The sequence below is a fragment of the Anopheles moucheti genome, chromosome 2 (genome assembly GCF_943734755.1).
Source record: "Anopheles moucheti chromosome 2, idAnoMoucSN_F20_07, whole genome shotgun sequence".
Classification (NCBI taxonomy): Eukaryota; Metazoa; Arthropoda; class Insecta; order Diptera; family Culicidae; genus Anopheles; species Anopheles moucheti.
Window position 1 is genome coordinate 59,778,620 of NC_069140.1, and position 11,413 is coordinate 59,790,032.

Below are 11,413 nucleotides of genomic sequence, written 5' to 3' on the forward strand. Positions count from 1 at the left end.
CGTAACGACCTGCAAGGTCATGCCTATCAATTCTGGCTTACTAGCCTTATTGTACCAGTTAATGCTAAGGGAGAAAGGTCTGGATGGGATTTGTACCGGTTATGTCGTGTGGAATCAGAACCGCTGTCACATACAGACGGCCTTAGCGCTTAAATCTTAGAGTTATCCTGTTATCTTTACCCTGCAAACTGTTTAAAATTTCATCAAATCCGCGAGAGCCAACAACTTAAACTAAAAATATGCTGTTGGTATCCGGACAAGTTTCTGTGTAGAAAATGCTGTGTATAATGCATCAACTAGCACGTTTCGTTCGCGTTAGGGTTATATTAACATACAAAAGTATAAGGAAAACTAAACCCATGCAATGCTCGTACATCGTAAACATCCTACCAAAGTCTGTAGATCTGGATTCGAAAAGCCATAAGAGCTATAGAATAATCTTTACTTTGTACGGTACTTCTAGACTGTTTTCGATATTTCCATGGTATCAGGTGATCTTATGTGAAGAGTGTACAAGCAAAAAATCTGAAGCTCTCCTAGACTGCGAACAATGAGTAATATTAGTGAATTATCCAGAAAGACGACCCATTACGGTTCAGCCGTTTGATAAAAATTGCTGAGCCACGGGTCGTTACTGTTTTGTGAAATGCAAGCGTTTGTAAAATATCTAACATGTTTCTATTGCTTATTCGAATTCACCGATTACTTCAAGTTTATCCATTAGGTACACAGTTACAGTTACAGAAATACAGTTATACAGTTATAGGGATTTAATCCGGATGACGTTTATCCCACATCCGTTTATACATCCGATTCAGTTAATCAAAACAGGAACCGTATCAAAACACCGAATACGTACTTGTTTAATTTAGTCAATACACAAGTTATTTCATTGTCGTGCAATTTTCATGTTCCTGCGCTAGTTTGGTAAATAGTAGAAAAGTTATTCTTTTCATACATTATTTTTATTGCATACGCGGATGGAAACTTTTCCGGCGAAGAAAATAATGGATGAAGCAAAAGACTTACAAAAGAACCCACCAAATTGGCGCGTAACAACAGTCCTTTGTTCGACGGTGTGCTCGTAATGAAGAAAGAAGGAAAATATAAGAATGAGTCACAATCTATGGTTATAAACCCGCTGTACCAGAGCGCATTGTTTACTTAAGAAAGTTTTCACTGGAAGGAAAAAAGAGCGTGATGGAAAATCAACTACCAACTGGAATGGGTGCCAGCTCGAAAGGCAAGCACACAGTGGACGTACAGCTTCCCAGCATGGAGTCCACGCCTGCGTTTTTTCCTAGACACACGCCATCTAGGCACCCGCATCAGGATCAAGCATCAGCAACGTCAGCAACACTGGTTGGTCCACGAGCCAAATCTTTATTCCCTATGGCCCTAAAGGTTTTCTCAATTCTCGCACAATTGAACCACCCCATCCTAATACCCCGCCTGGCATCATACTGAATAATAAAGTTTATTTTTGCTCCAAGGAAATTGCTGCGATAAATCTTTGAAATGGGGCAAGTCTTTTAATGAGGATAAATATTTCAGTTTCCTTTCTCCGCCGAACCATGTCCTTAATGGTTTCTTTGCTATCTTTGTGCTCGGTTGCACATTCTTCCAACCACGCCGACGCCACATAAAAGGACTCATTCGACTTGTGAAACGAAGAAGTTAACGAATCTTCGCCGCAGGCTGTGCCACTGAAAATGGCGTCAAGCGCAGAACTTGCCGTGGTGGTGGTAACATTTCGTACGCACAGCTTTTCGAAAAGATAACGCACAATGTTTGATAACGCGCAGGATGGACGCTTGCCAAGGGTGACGATATTGTGTATGTTCCTAATACTGATGGTAGGAAATGGTAATTTCCATAAGCTGAGGTATGTTTCCGACATTGGTTTTATTAATATTTAAATATACTATGCGATGAATTTTTCAACCGTGATGCCTATGGCTAAAGAGGGAAATATGTGCAAAAGAATAGTTCACATGTACAATTGTTGTGTTTTTGTAACAAAACACCGAAATTGAAATATCATATGATGCTAGCAGCATCTTAGAGTACTATTTTTTAAATATATTTTACAGATTTATATAGTGAACTAAACTGACAATTGTACACCTTTCAATGTCCAAGGCGGTCCAGAAGTGTTGTTGACGGTGTAACAGTTTTGATGTTGAACAATAGTTTTGAATCCACTTCACGTATGGATTAAATAATGGTTTGCCGAGAAAGATCACCCTTCAAACGTTCATCATTAAAACGATTCCATGTTTGATCTTAGCAACTCATATACGGCGTGGTCCGGTGGTGTATTGTTAGCGGTAACAGTCTTCACACGACATGACCGAGGGAAAATCCCATCCAGACAAAACTCCCGTAGCAAGTCGGTACGGCCTTGCCGTTCCAACGAAACAAAAAAACAACTCATGATGGATATCAACACGTTAATCCTATTGGTATGATATGCTGTTTTGTAAAAACAAATGTAACAATACATTTTTTTTTCTAACAGTACCGAAACACCGACACACACATATATACATATATTTATTTATTTATATATTAATATAAAAATAAAATTAAAAAAAATATAAAAATAAAAATATAAATATATTAAAAATGTAACAAGACGGCATTTGCAATATTTTACAATACTATACAACTATTTATTATTATACTAACAAAATGTGCCTCTTGCTCGATAAAATATTTATTGGATTTTAAACATCTTAATCTTGAATTTGACATTTCATGTACATAAAGTTTTTCGTTCGTTACATGACATCATCTGCAAAATATCATTCACAATCAAAGACAGCTGTGCATACATGTAAAAAAATTATTTACCTCTTTTGTATTTGTATTTTTGTAATTTGTATTTGTAGCAAACATACCAAAGGAAGTTAACATCTCCTAATAGTTTAATGACATTCATCGATGCATTAGAGCATTCAACATTTAAGCATTAATCCATCATGGAATTTCATCCACTTCTCAAAAAACACGTAAATATACCAAAGTTGTAGTACAGTTTCACATCTCTAGAATATCAGAACAATCTTATCTCCAGAATAATTTTGCCCTAGATGTATACATCAGCAGAATCGACCATTGTGCGCATTTCGAGATAATAGCGCCACCTTACTGTCGAAAGTTGAAGCTGTGGAATGAAATCAGAAATCTGTTCGAAATTCTTATTACACGAAGTGTAGACCAGTTGCATATTTCGTGTACATCACGCCAGTCTGTTTTCGTTAAATTACACTGTAACCAATATGTTACTTGTTGCATTCCGGGACACCATCACATAGCTACAATACACGAACGAATGTTACAGCCTATGGAAGAAAACTGCTCGAGTAGGTAAATTAACAGCACGCTGTCTGACTGGGATGCTATCACCTACAGGAATATTTTCAATACTATTTTAAACATTCAACATCGTTTTTGATGGTTTTCTAAAACAGTATAGTAAAATTCAACAACAATCAAACCCAATAATCCAAAAACTAACCCTATTAATGTTGTGAATAATAATAATACATATTAAAATACTTACTTTGTATTTGATTGTTATTTTGATTTTGAATTATTGTTGAACAAAATAGAAATAAATGAATTATTTTAATGAAATTCTATCCTTTCAAGTTCATGTTAATCATCATCTGCCTTCACCTGAATTCATGAACATTATGTACGGTTCGATTCTAGTGTACAGTTATAAAGCAATCAGGATTTCTAATTTCCAATCGCATAAGAACCCTGTATTAAAAATTTCGAACAGTTTTTGATCTCCTTTCACGCTTCTAAACTCGACTTCAAGATGGCGCTTTATAGATGTGAAAGCACACTGCGGGCTGGAATGCTGCAGAGTTTAAACAATTCTAAATGAACTTGTGCAAAGCTGCTTTAGACAGTACAAATAAACCGTGCCTGTAACAAGATTATGTTTGTTTTGTATTCTCCAAAAAATCACAACAATAAAAATTTGTAAAAATTAACATTAATGCTAACTTGTGCTTCCGGCGCATCGAAATTATATGTTTCGTGTTTGCCCAATTTATCGTTCGCAAGGAATGCTTATTGTTCAAGTGGCATTTTTGGCATAAAACAGAGGTATGTATATGACAAAAACTTTATCCTAATTTCTAACTTTCGATTTACGCTTGTTGTTACTGCAAGGCTGCTTAGGTATTAAACATAAAAGAATAAATTCGTTGTGTCAAATAAGGATAATCAAATCGATAAAATTGCTTCCCTTTGTTCGTTAAAATGGAAAACGGTTGTTTAGACAACAAGAATTAGCACAGTGAAAATGAGTGCCTCTCGAAATCCATCTGTATAGAAGAGATCCATTGCCAATTAAATGTGCGCACGCATTCGTAACACAAGAGAGAATGTTTTCCACCACTGAATTGATCTCAGAGAGCAGAGTGCAAAACAGGTAGTTTCAAATTGAACAGACTATCAAATACGCCCTTTATGGGTGTGATAATATTTCGCCCTGAGCAGCCATGTTTTGTTATCGTTCCCAGCTATTGGAGTGAGCGAGTAAAATAGCTTTACTCTGCTGAGTTGTCAACGAAAAACAAGGATGTAGCTAGTGCCTTCCCAAGCTTCATGAGTGAAAGGGATGTCTACTTTTAAAGCGTACCGGTTTGGATTCTCCATTTGATATCAATTCTTTCTCATGTGGAACGCAGGCTTAGATTGATCAAAAAAGAACAAGTACAGGAAATGAAGCCAAATAAAAATAAAATTGAAGATTCGATGGTTTATAATTTCCATATAAATTCAGAATCTCCAATGAAATGTCTTTTGGGCTTAAGGCTAACTCTACTGTGATTTTTGTTTTTCAAATAATAACAAAACATATTATTTTTATCAACAACATGCAGAACCGTGTTTATTTTGCGAAAAACCAAAATTACACACAAATTAACTAAGGCATTCAATTAATCCTTGGTTGTACGTTAAGCTATTGTTATTTAAAACATAGCAATACAAACAAACCTCTATGTAAGTATTGAAAACAATATTTTTGAACTGCGCAATTTTTAAGTTGAGTTGGGTTTATATTTTTTTCTAAGAATTGTTAAGTATGCTTCCTAGCATAACCTAGCATATGCATAAAAAACCTAGCATCACGTTGAGGTTATTGAGTTCACAATCTTACAGTTAAAGCTTCACAGGTAGACGATGGTCGGTAGATAGTAGACCGAGAAAAGATTTTCATCACACTGAATATTTTTATAATTTTGATTCAAACCTGTTGTTATATTATGAACTTTAATGTAATGAAATTTAACGTCGGTAATATTTATAGGTGGATCAATGATTGTTGGCATTGAAGTTTATTAAATATTTTTTAACTGATTTAAAAGCACATGACGCATGCACATGTTTGTGCAGTTGCATGTGGATAAGAAGAGATGAAACAGTTTTTAAAAGAAGTAACTTACCACCTGAACAACAAGTTTTTGTATTTTCCAAAGTAGTGGCTTTACCTGTAATGGAATAAAAAGAATAAAATTACTGTTAATTCCCGTAAAAGATCAGTATTGTGAACATCTTATCAATGTTGTTTTAAACATTACTAAGAATTTACAATTCTAACCAAAGGATTACATCTCAGCACATGTTTTCTAAATGTGTTTCTTATGCACTAAAATAATCACGAAATTTTGTCAAACAATTTACAATCTTGAAGGGTCAAATCAAAAATAGATCATTATCTATGCTAAGAGCTAAGCTATGATAATACTATATACAATTTCCAATCACAGCCAAGGTTACCATTTAACCCTGCTGCTAACGTTCATTGAAGGTCAATTTTTCAATTTTGGCAAAACTGTTAATGGAATGGAACTTGACTTTACTGCACAAACACTCATATACGAGCTAAATAGCTAAAAGAGGTATAATCAGCCTTGCTTTTTCTCTATTTTTTCATCGTCAAGGTTTCCTGTTTGCTAAGAAAGGCTTGCAAAAGAAAGTGTTGGAAAGGGTACAAAACTATTCAAATATATTCTCCCGCTGGATGAAACTAGAAAGTTTCTTTTCGGTTGACTGAACCGAAACCTTTTTTTCAGTTTTCTACCTTTCTCCAAAAAAAAACACACTATCGGTGGTTTCTTGTTCGAAGCTCAACTGAGGTAAAATATATGACGGTGTCATAAAATTTGTTTCTTGTGAAATAAAAAAGAATTAAAGAAAAGCATCAGTTTTTTATCATGTACGAATGGCACCGCTCAGTTCATTCAATCCCAAAACAATTACATTTTTGAATCGCATAAGAAAATTGTCAAAAGATCGTGCTCTAATATCATGGTTGTAAAATTAGACATTACAAATTTCAAATATCCACTACCTTAACTTCAAAGAACACAATGCTAGCCAAATTTTAACAATTTCACTCTCACTTCTGCCACTTTGCTTTACTAAAGCAAATCACTTTATCACAAAACCATCATGCTTTTCGAAACACATCGAACATAATCGCCGTTGAGAAACGCTAACTACACACTCTACAGCCTAATATTATGCACTTTCTCCAAAACATGGCTGATTATATTGATTTTCACAACGCACCACAATTCACTGCTTTTGCAACACATCCATATTCACAAAACTATTCACCTTACACCGGTGCACCAACCACCGCACAACTGTGCGAATGGAAGGAAAAACGATCGTGGGTTTCGAGAACAAGTACAGAATTATACATACTAGTGCACATCGTACAAGTTAAACCCACAGAACAAACGAAGGAGATTCCAAAACACCAACCACACCATGTAATCGTGCGTCTGGTTAGCAAGAACTGACACTCAATGCGGTAAGCTACAAACGGGAATCTGCAGACTGTCACCACCGGTCCCAAGTTGGTGGAACTGTCAAAAACCAAATCATCGAATGACGAGGATGGCGGCGAAAGACGAAGGCCAACAGAGAGCACAATAATGCCATGTTTTTAGTTATACTATGCGTCGAGCTCAAACGGGAGAACTGAAAATTATAAATCCACCCAGGAGTTTAGACGCAGGGAAACAAGCGTACGGTCCCGAACGCTTGGTTGGACTTCTACATGAAACCGAACGAAGGTGGTTGCGATGGGGACTGAAACAAAACAAAATTCTCTTCGTTATGCTGCAGGTTAGGGCACCACACAAATATCAGTCCTTTGGAGGCTCCGGCGCAGTGAAATAAAACTGGCATCGCCCACGACCTTCGTTGGCCATACTGGTAATTTTTTTTTCTTTCTGCGTACCGATCGGCGATACGGCGGTTGCCTTCCCGCAGCATTTTCGGCTAGTGGTTTTTCGGCAACCTTTATGCTTCGGTTGCTGTCTCTTTCGTATTACCTCACCCTTCGACGTGAGCGGGAGAGAATCATGAAAGGATTCTCGAGAGAGATCTTTTCTGCATCAGCTAAACAAAAAAAAAGAGTTGAAAGAGGGGTAAAAGAGTGAAAGAGCCTATACAGCATTCAGCAGTGAATAGAGAGAGAAGGGAAAACATGCTGACATTTACAAAATGCAGCATTTCCTTCTCAACCATGTTCGACATAGTTGGGTGTACAAAACGAAAAAAGAGCACAAAAAATCGATCCACGAAAATAAAACTGTGTGAAGAGGATACAAACACTTTTGAGATCGGTTATGCTTGGAAGGTTTTCAACGGTGGGTGAAACCGCCGAAAAGCCTTGAGGGCATAAATGGTCGAGTTACCAAAGTTCGAGTATGGACAAAATATGGGTAGGTTAACGCCACAACGTGTTGGCTTGGGCTATAACTGAAGCCTGATTTGTGCAATCGGTTCCTACTCTTACTTGCTTATGAAAATGCAATGATGATAGATGGAATAGAATAGTTGTAATGAGCAGTTAGACGGTACTAAGTGTTAAACCCTTAAGTAATCTGTCTTGAACGTTGGCAACGATGTTAGCTACATTAAAACATCTTATTCGTTAAACGAAATATTAGAATCAGCTACACCGCATTTACCAAACGACAAATAACTTTATTTCAACAACAATCTAATTGGTTTATAAAAGTGTGCTCAGTTATTTGAAACTTGATTGAACACTGTATATAAAAACAAAAATATGTTCGCATATCTTCACTACCGTTCAAAGTTGCTAAACGGTTTCGAAACATATATTAAAAAAAACATTGACCGCAGAGCAGAACAACCAACTCATTTTTCCTATTTTTCTTGACAGCCTTAAAAAGTTTTCACCGTGTTTGATTAGTAAGGCGGAGGCTGGGAAATAAATGGGTGTACGTAAATTATAAAAATAAGGGGACTTTTTCGGTATGACACGAAAAAAGGGCACCTTAACAGAAGGAATTGTGCCTTCACGGAACGATGGAACGACTGTTGCAAATATCGCCGAGGGGAAAGCTGAAAAAGGAATATCACGGATTGGTTGGATGTGCCGCAATAAATGGGGTTCGTTTGAATTATTGCATGGTATGACCGCCAACGACAAGGGACTAGACGTAAACCCGTCATGCCGGTTTATGAGTTGACGAAGGTGACGGAAATATCGTTCCCTTATCTTATCGTATTAAATATAAATCCCCAGTTTTTTGGGCTGAGTTTAGAAGTGAAAGAAGCAGCGGCGCAAATAATTCTTATAAAATGTTAATTAGCATATTATTCGATGTTCGCAGAAGCTGTTTAGGTTTAGGTTTTGAGCGTTGTCTGTAATACATGAACAAATGGTTTCGCTCAGTCTAGGAAAGATTGAAACGATTTGTGAACAGAGTGAAATACATAACTTATTGTGATAATTTTACCTGTAAATGAGGTTATAACAAAAAAAAACGACATATTTCATTAGACTCATACAGTTTATTACACTTTTATTTCTTTTATGCTCTTTTCCAGAAGACATTACACTGTCATGTAGAAAAACATTCCAGCCATTCAGGTTTCTGTTGTTTGTTCCTCACCATTTGCACACATATTGAAACTTTTTCACATTTCATCCAATCCTATATCCTACACCAGATTACGTATTCAAGGATAGCATTCTCAAGGAGTGCCTTATTTAGTTGCTCACCGTTGAGCAAAAGAACGCCTCTCACTTTCATCCAGTCATTCTTAATTAACTTATTATTAAGAAGTGTGCTCCATTTTCCGTCTGATTATGCCACATTGGCTCATGCGATGTTGAATGAGATCCAGAAGAATGAAAGTCAATGAATCCAGTGCATGTTATAGTTACAAGTGTTTTGATAGAGAGAGCTGCATGCATCAGTTATGGCAAGCTGGCATTTTAGACTGGGTATGATGTTGCTGTTATCGCGACAATGCTTACTTTCCGCGAAAAAAAAATCGTTTAAAGTGGATGAAGGCTCTTACACTAATGAATGACTTGTTTCTGTATAATGCAACTCTGGTTTAATTTACGTATTTCATTTTATATGTTCGAATTTTAGCTTTGAAAAAGTAAAACATACAATCACAAACATTCATTTTCCGTCCATTTAGTACAGTCATGTTACTATTGCCGAACTTATCTGTATTCTTTTCTGCATTTGTCGATACGAGCACCACTATGATGCTTCATAGTTGCAGACTGTCTAATATATATAACAGAAACGAGGACGAAACTATATTAAACAGAAGCAAAATTGCGTTTTGCCGGAAAGCATTTCAATAAATTAATCAAACTGTTCAACTCATTTATATGAAAAGAAAAAAACTTTAACTTCTAGCACCTTCTAGCACGCATACGAACCGTTAATACGAAACGTTCAGTAACTGGCAAAGCCAACAAGTAAATAAAATTAAATGTAACTGTGATGTACCGCAACGTAAAACAATTTACCTCTATACTCATGTACAGAACACGAATTTTCTAAACCATTTCTAAACATATATCGAATTATGCGAGTTATCAAGATTAATGAAAAATGGAAAACATGAATAATTAAGATCTGACAAGCGCTTTCATCTGCCTCACTGCTGTGAGAATCTTGGAGAAATTTGTATTCTTCAGTTTGGCCATATTTGGCCAACTCATACTATAATTGCGTTCGGTATTTGATACGCTAGTCATATGAATGTGTATATGTATGTTTATATGTATATATATATATTTATATATTTATTTGTGATTTGTTCGCATTAATTCTAACAAATGGACAGATTTGCATTTACGTCATTAATATTTCTTGAGGTGTACACAGTGAGTAGAATGCAATGTGTTAATGGCATTACATTGCAATGGGAAATGCATATTTCATGCAGGTAAACGGAAAGCATGAAACGTGATCGTTTACCTTTTCGAGCTTGTAATGATGGCAAAGAGGAAACATGCTCTGCTTTCGTTTCAGTTGGTTTGTATCTTGCTTTTGTTTGACTAAAGTACTCACTTTTGCCACAAACGGTTAGGGACTCTTATACACATGCATTAGTGTACAAAAATCGTACCTCAAAATAACTTTTAAACTTTTAATTACGTATATGGGGGGAGGAGGGCGCTCTAAAAAGCGCATATCCTTTCCTAGCTGTTAGCTAAAAGGGCGCAAACGCACGCATGATCCTGATTTTAAGAAATTTGCTTTGCGTTTGAGCAAGGTTCATTTGCTTTTAAACCGATCGTTTAACAGCTTTCCTATTTTTATGATCTTATTTAAAATGAACCTAACGTCTAAATCTATGCTTACGTACAAATGATAAACAAAACATAGTACGAGAAAAAAGAGGACGGGTGCCACATCAGACGATATAAAAACGAAAAATGTATCCTATGCTACTAACGATCATGTTAAGCTTGAGTATGATTAATTTAATTTAGTTTTGTTTTATTCTTTTTTCGTTTGTTTGCAGACGAACAGACATTTTGATTCGACCAAACCAACGTGCTACGCTGGAAATGTGTCGAATGTGTAATCTTAAGGTATTTCACACCCAAGCAGCTCGAGCTTCTCGAGATGAGAAAACACTGCTTTTTCTTACATCAAACTACATGAGTAGTATTATATAATAGAAAAGAAAGATAAAGTTTTTCAGGCTGCAGCTCTCAGTGTTCCTCAATTGCTGTGGGTGAAACTTCATACCGACTATGATCATATATTAGTTTTAATTAGAACCTAAATTACATAATGGACACTGGATAGTTTAACTTATAAGGAAAATTTGTTTCGATAAGGAAAAGGGGGATAGGTGGCATTGATTCATTACCCAAGCAGATCATCTACTAGCTTACAGTAGGAATCGCAATGTGGATAGAAATAGTAATCAGTTTCTTACATGCTAGTACGTATATTTGTTCATTTGTTTTCTAACTTAATATTACGCACCTATCGATTTATGTTTTCTGCGTTAAGTTCTGTCTTGCTTCGTTTCGTTACAGAGCTTTAGTATTGTTTCGTTTGTTTTTGTTTCC